Here is a 7,174-nt window from a genome sequence, read left to right on the forward strand (position 1 = left end):
TGCCAAAATTACAATATGTTATTAAAGAAATTACAATATGGTAAAGATGCAAAGATTGCCAATCAGGCGCGTAGACAGAAGGAAAAGAAGTATACGCAAAGTATGGCAAGGGGTCTGGGGGCCGCCTTAGTCCCCAGTAGGTCCAGGACAAAGCCCTGGTGGGGGCCCAGCCCCCGGAAGCTCCTGGGTTTTGCCATTGAAATCGCCTATTCTTTGTAAATAGAAACCGGATTTCTTGTCAATTTCCAAACCCAGGGATTCCGCTACTGATTTGGAGTTGGTTCTCTGTCCAGAATTTCCTGGAGTATGCCAGCTCACCGTGTGTACTTAGAATTCCTGGAGTATGCCAGCTCACCGTGTGTTCTTGGAGTGACATTACATTCGTTTTACGATTTTGTTTCTCCGAAGAATATCGTAATCCGTTTACTACATGCACACATATAATGTACATAATGTACATTGAAGTGATATTCGACATGATGTTAATCATTTGAAATTCATAAAGGACTTTAAAGAGGTATAGCGCATTTGCTGACGAAACGGCCGACTCAGAAATCTAAAGGAAAACACCAGTTTCCAAAAATAGACTGGCGTGTTATATTTAAATATAAGGCCAACATTTTTTATGTTTCGTTAACCAAGATAAATAACTGCCGCAGTTTAGCATTACTGACATTTATTACTTAACTGACTGTCTTTTTCTGACATGACTGCAGCACCTTTAATAGATTTCATCAGTTCATTTGCCGTTGGTTGATAATTCGAGTGTTTAACTTTGCCTAAATATCATGACAGTTGGTACATGAGTTTTTATATTTACTTTTGAGAAGTCAAACTGTATAACAGTTCTTTTTCTCCCTTGACCTATTTTTACTTATTACATGCTGTGTATTTGTGTCCTTTTTCTTGTAGTATTTGTTTAGCTTTTCGTCAGCCACATTACGGTTTGAAAATCCTGTACACACAGGAACATGTTAGTGTAAACAAACGGAACTACAGTGATCTCGAAATAAATTCCTTTACTATAAGTCGTAACTTGCAAATATTGGAAGTTATGATGAAAATGATTAATATTTGTTATAATATATGTATCACATTTATAACTCAAGAACACACCCCAAAATATGAAAAGCAAAAAAAAAAAAAAAAAAAGATTGGGAAAATATTGGACTTTAACTCGGAATGTATGGTTTAAATGTTAGACTACCGAGCACCTAAACCACTAGGCCACCCAGGCATGTAACTTTAAAGGTTTAACGTTTGACAGGCTGCTATATCTCAAGGTAAATTTTGAGAACAATTTTTTCATATTTTATCCATTTTCAACAAGAGGGCCACCTTAAACCAAATTTCCTCAAATGGACTTATGTACAGTCATACTCAAGTAAAACTATTTCGGTGTTTTATTTTTGGTTTAGGGTGGCCTTTTGCAACAGGTTTGCAATTTTGTATGCCCATTACGTTACATCTACTATATAATCACGGTGATGTTTATGCTTATCAAATAAAGATACTATCAACATATAGATATCTTTATTAAGTAATTTGGGTAAACAGAAGTATAAACTGACATTGTATAGCATAATAATTGATAAAAAAAAAATGATATTCAAGAAAAAAGTATTTATGTAGGCGAAATTGCATACCAAGTGCGCTATCCTCCTTTGATTTAATGGGCATTATGAAGCTGATTAAATTATAAACCGGGACTATTATGATGCAGTTATTTTTAAGGCACAAATATTTTATTGACAATCTCTCTCTCTCTCTCTTTCTTTCTCTCTCTCAAATGATGTGTACACAGTTGCGTACTTGTGTATTGTCAGCTACGCGCCTGCCAATGTCACTACCGAAGAAAATTTGTAATGCTTTGACCGTACTACATATTCTTGTAAGTACTTCGACTCCGCCTTCTTACCCCCCCCCCCCTCCCCCCATTATCATGCACTGACAACTTGCTGCTGATTTTGGTCAGGTCCACAGCTAATGCATCGTCGTAAACCACGGGTTATTGTTTCATTCCATCCCACGAATGAATGTACAGTGGAATGAAACTAACCCATGATTTGCCACGATGCAGCTAACGCTGAGATTGCCTCCTTCAACTTTAAAAGCTGCATCTAGACAACAAATGGTTTAAAGAATGTTGATTTTGTTTTGGAGTGGTATTGGCATACAGAAGATATGCTGTTAAGTGTATACAAAAAGCGTGTGGACCGTAACACTCGCCTGTGTCGTTACTATAATGCGGACTGAATATTTAACACCCCTCTTCAGAATATTTCACTCATATTGAGATGTCACCACTGGCGGTGAAGGGCTGCAAAATATAGGCCTATGCTCGGCGCTTACGGTCTTTGAGTAGGAAGGGATCTTTATTGTGCCACACCTCCTGTTACACAGGGCCTCGTTTGTTTTTTAGGCCTCATCCGAAGGACCGCCCCATTTAAGCACCTCTTGCGACAAGCAAGGGGTACTGAGGATCTATTCTACCCCGGATCCCCACGGGAATAGAGTGTAGCGACTTAAAATATTGCACAAGACCCTCCATTATATTGACAAAAGTCATTCTTTCTTTCTTTCTTTTTTTTTTTTTTTTTTTTTTTGGTTGATTTACAATAGTCATAAAATCATATTTGTTAACATGGAAACTTCAATTCAATTAAAACCGAGGTCCCGTGTCACAACAGGTGTGGCACGATAAAGATCCCTCCCTGCTCAATGGCCATAAGCGCCGAGCATAGGCCTAAATTTTGCAGCCTTTCACCGGCAATGGTGACGTCTCCATATGAGTGAAATGTTCTCAAGAGGGACGTAAAACAATATACAATCAATCAGTCAATTAAAATATGTCACACAAATTTCAGATTGATTGATTGATTGACTGTGGCCGTCTATAATTTTTTTTTAAGGTCATATCCGAAAGACCCGTGATGTGTGGTTCTCACTTCTAAATGCCGAGCATTTGGCGAAGGAGCAATCACTACCTATATTTGATGCGGCCATGGCACGAGCGGGGCCCGACTGGTTACAATGACAACGCTCTACCACAGAGCTACCGCGAGAATTTCAGAAATGCTAACATTCCAATGGAGAATCGAACCCATCATAATGTTCAAAACACGCACTAGCAACAAGCAGACACACCGAACACAAGATTAAATGGGATTTAAATATATCTAGAGAAGTGCAACTTCTCGTGTTTTCCGGGTCTTATCTCCTCATTGTTTCCGTTTAATTTGGACGAAAAACTATCTCTTATAAATGTCAGTTTGTGACAAATGCAACGAGTAATCCTATTTCGATGAATATTTCAACCATATACGAAGTACGAATTCGGTGTCCTTTGTTAATAGTATTTTGTCTATCACAAGAATACAGAAATGTCGGAAATTGATAGTTATATCTTAAGTTTCCCAGATTCGTACAAATATTATATATTATGAGACCACTTTTAAATTTGTTGCTGAGAGGAAGATCTGTCCGGAAATAGATATATCCAGGGGTCTATTATTTGACTAGTACACTGGTGATTGTGAGATTAAACTGGTCTTGATTTGTAGCAGATTATTATTTTAAATATACTTACTCCTATGTATATTTGGCCATTGTTTGACAATATTATGGATGTACTTGGACAACAGGAGGATGAATTATGCTTGCACTAAATTTTAACGAAGCAAATCTACCACGGTTATTGCAAAGGTCAAAGGAATGTTGGAGTCATTATTTTGCGATATACTTTCATACGTAATGACTGATTATGAGAAAATTGATTTATCAATCTAATTAAAATTAGACCTTTCATCTCGCTCTTCGTTATCTGTTTGTCGCTCGTAACGAAGAGCGAGATGAAAGGTCTAATTTTAATTAGATTGTTGATAGATGATATATTGTTTAACGAGAATATTTCACTCATATGGAGACGTCACCATTGCCGGTGAAGGGCTGCATAATTTAGGCCTATGCTTGACACTTATGAGCAGGGAGGGATCTTTTACGTGCCACACCTGTTGTGACACGGGACCTCGGTTTTGCGGTCTCATCCGAAGGACTGCCCCCATTTAATCGCCTCTTACGACAAGCACGAGGTACTGAGGGGCTATTCTATCCCGGATCCCCGCTGGATTGATAGACATCTCGCTTGCACTTCGTATTTTACTAATGCAGCAATAAAGTCGATGACTGATAATTCAATTATATAATGATAAAAATCAATCAATATATGTAGTATTCATAAATGACTGAAGAATATTTGACATTTAAAACCAATCGTTTCGGAAACTGCCATGACATCACAGTGATCTAATTTGTAGCTACATGTATTATAGGAAAACCATCGGGTGTATATATAATTCCTGAGTCGTAGTAGAATAGAAATAAAGTTCTTGTTTTCGTGTGTGTTGCAGGAGAACGGTTAACGCTATTTGGTACCGCTTGCAGGGCGGTGACCACGAGTTACCTGCCCCTATACAATGAGTTAATTGCCCCTGTATTTCATCTGTTAAGTTGTACTTAAAATAGGCTAACTCTTGCGCAAAAAAAGATAGAAAATATCAAATATGGGAAAGCGGGACGATAGACCAAACATATCTACGAAGAGACCGTTGGTGCCGGAAATATCTCTGTCTTTAGTAGTGTCCGCGAGGTATATTAATTTATAAAACATGAGATATTAGTACCATATTGCCCGGGAATCAAAAGATTTTTGCAAGATCGGTAAGTATATTCAATATAGGCTAAACAAGCACAAGGCCAGGGCACGTGGTAAGTCATTCCGCAGTGCAGGAATGACCAAAACTAGCCTACTACGGTACCATTTACAGAAATTACCAAAAAAATGACAAAAATTACCAAGAGAGGAGCTAAAATGACCTCAGTAATACATGACATCTACTATCATATTCACATTAAAAATTTTGGTCCCTCCATTGACGACTTCAATAATTTTTAATTTCGGTCATATCTTTGGTATTTTCTGTGAACGTTTGTAATTTCGGACATTATATGTAACAATCCTACTATTCATTCCACAATGAAGGCCAGTGGGCCTAGATTTTTAATTTGATACACGTATAAACTTAACACTGCGCAAGTTACGTCACGGAATGCAGTATAGGGGAGGAGAAAATATTTGGCTGGACGAGGAGTCGAACCTAGGATCCCTGCATTACTAGTCAGGTGCTCTAACCACTGAGCTATCCAGGTCGATATCCACGGTCTGTGTAGCCCTAACTACTAAATTCCTCCCTTTAATTTGTCTTTGCCGTCGAAGACACACAACCCAGATTCATTTCACCCCTGGCAGGACAAGAGTGGTCATGGCACCAACTGGTAAAATCTTGCACAGAGGTCCCTAGGTTCAATTCCCGATTCAGCCACAAATTTTCTCCGTGTATGTCTATCTGAGACTGAGTTGGAAAATTACGGTATCTTCATAGTGACAAACTAATGAAAATATTGATCAAATTCGACTGGTCAAGGACTGTTAATATAAATAAATTTGAAACATTGGTCATTGTAATGATTGGGTTCATGTTATACTAAGCTTGTGTTTCAAGACAAGGCTGTCTTTGTTGGTGATGATACTGATGTATATATTTAGAAACAAGTAATGCTTTGATTTTGATTACAGGTGTGGTCTTTAAAAAAATTAATGCATGGCAAGGTTGATAGTGAGACTAATAAATTCTTTCAGCAGAATTCAGCTAGACACAAAAAAAAAGACAATCACTACAGCCTTCCAAGAAAATGGACTGCCTCACAATAGTTTCCTTGAGGACTGTCTTGAAATATCCAGAGTTTAAGGTATGCATTTTGTACACCATGAAAATCAGCTTATAGTTTAGCTGTTATCTAAATTAGAGGGAATTTTCAATAGGGACTGGGTCTTTTCATTTACTGGACCCTTATGTTACAATGACACTGTTCTTCCACCCCTGTTAGGTCCACTATAACTTTAAGGAAAATAATTGGATCATCCTGTCCCACCAATATGCACATCTACAAATGAGAACTAGATGCTGTCATGAGACAGTAATACCCGCACGCAAGTGTTTGCCTTTAAATGTACTCTCTGTCCAAATGGCGGATCCAGAGGGGAATCCGGGGATTGACACCCCCCCCCCCCCCTTTCTGTGGGACATCTTTGTAGTTTTTTGTTTTTTTTAAAATATGATACTGCTAATATTTGTAGGCAATTATTTTTTATGTACAAGTTGAATAAAATATTAACTAGCACTGGGTGATACACGTATATTTATTTTTATCGATTTTCTTTTTTGGATTCCTGGACCCACCCCCCCCCCCCCCCCCCCCCCACCCCCGTTTTTTTTATATTGCTGATTCCTATAATGTTTAACTAGCAAAGAAGCCACAGTGTGATTTGGCTACGTCATTGCATCCTCAGTTCCAAAAGGGGATGAAGAAGTTGACTCAGTAATTTGACAACTAGGCCTAACGCTATTAAAACAAAGTACGTACTTAAAGCCAAACCTCGATATACGAAATCTTCAAAACATGACTGAATTCATCGTTTAAACTTACATTTTCACTACATACCGTTTCGACTGTCAACCAGAGAGAGAGAGAGACAGAGAGAGAGGGGAGTCAATAACTCGAACTTCTTTCCCATTTCAAAAGAAAGAAATTGTGTTGTCAATAAAACCGACGGGGCTCATATTACTTCGAATTGGGATAGTTTTAAAGGGCAAGTGACTGTAATCGCAAATGAAAGTTCCTAGCAGAAACAACACATAAGACATGGGCGGATCCAGAAGGGGGGGGGGGGTCCAGGGCGTCTGGACCCCCCCCCCCCCCTTTGGAGAACCAAAAAGTTTAAGAAATATTCAATTTTAACGAGACTTTGAGTCCAAATGATATGAACGGTAGATACTTACATGTATATGTACTACTAATTGCTTCATTCAAATTTATCAACACTATTATAATTATCATTCAACTCTAGGATAAATAAGACAACACACTGATACTATATTTACGATATTTTCGTCAGATGCAAGTATCGCTTTTAAAAAGAATTCTTAAAAAGTACATTTGTATATATGTAACATGAAAAATTTTGTTTAAGAAGTAGACAATTTGAAAGTGAAAAGGAAGTGCCAGGAAACGTCAGAATGCAGGACAGAATGCAGGAGTTGCACCATTTACCCTA

General features: G+C 38.1%; 2 long non-coding RNA genes across 6 annotated transcripts in view; one reads left to right on the forward strand and one right to left on the reverse strand.

The window, feature by feature from the left end:
* LOC130055223 (uncharacterized) overlaps positions 1–7,174 on the reverse strand; it is a 44,086-nt gene that overhangs the window by 18,516 nt on the left and 18,396 nt on the right. The window lies entirely within an intron of this gene.
* Positions 4,410–7,174, forward strand: part of LOC125670707 (uncharacterized) — an 11,417-nt gene continuing 8,652 nt past the window's right edge. Inside the window, exons 1-2 of one of the 5 annotated variants that reach the window (XR_008803505.1) lie at positions 4,456–4,719; positions 5,699–5,808. This is a non-coding gene — a long non-coding RNA (uncharacterized LOC125670707). Of the gene's footprint in view, positions 5,809–7,174 lie in introns of all 5 variants that reach the window. The other 4 variants (XR_008803506.1, XR_008803508.1, XR_008803507.1 and 1 more) reach the window with 4 other exon arrangements.

This window comes from Ostrea edulis, chromosome 1, assembly GCF_947568905.1.
Source record: "Ostrea edulis chromosome 1, xbOstEdul1.1, whole genome shotgun sequence".
In the NCBI taxonomy this organism is placed as follows: domain Eukaryota; kingdom Metazoa; phylum Mollusca; class Bivalvia; order Ostreida; family Ostreidae; genus Ostrea; species Ostrea edulis.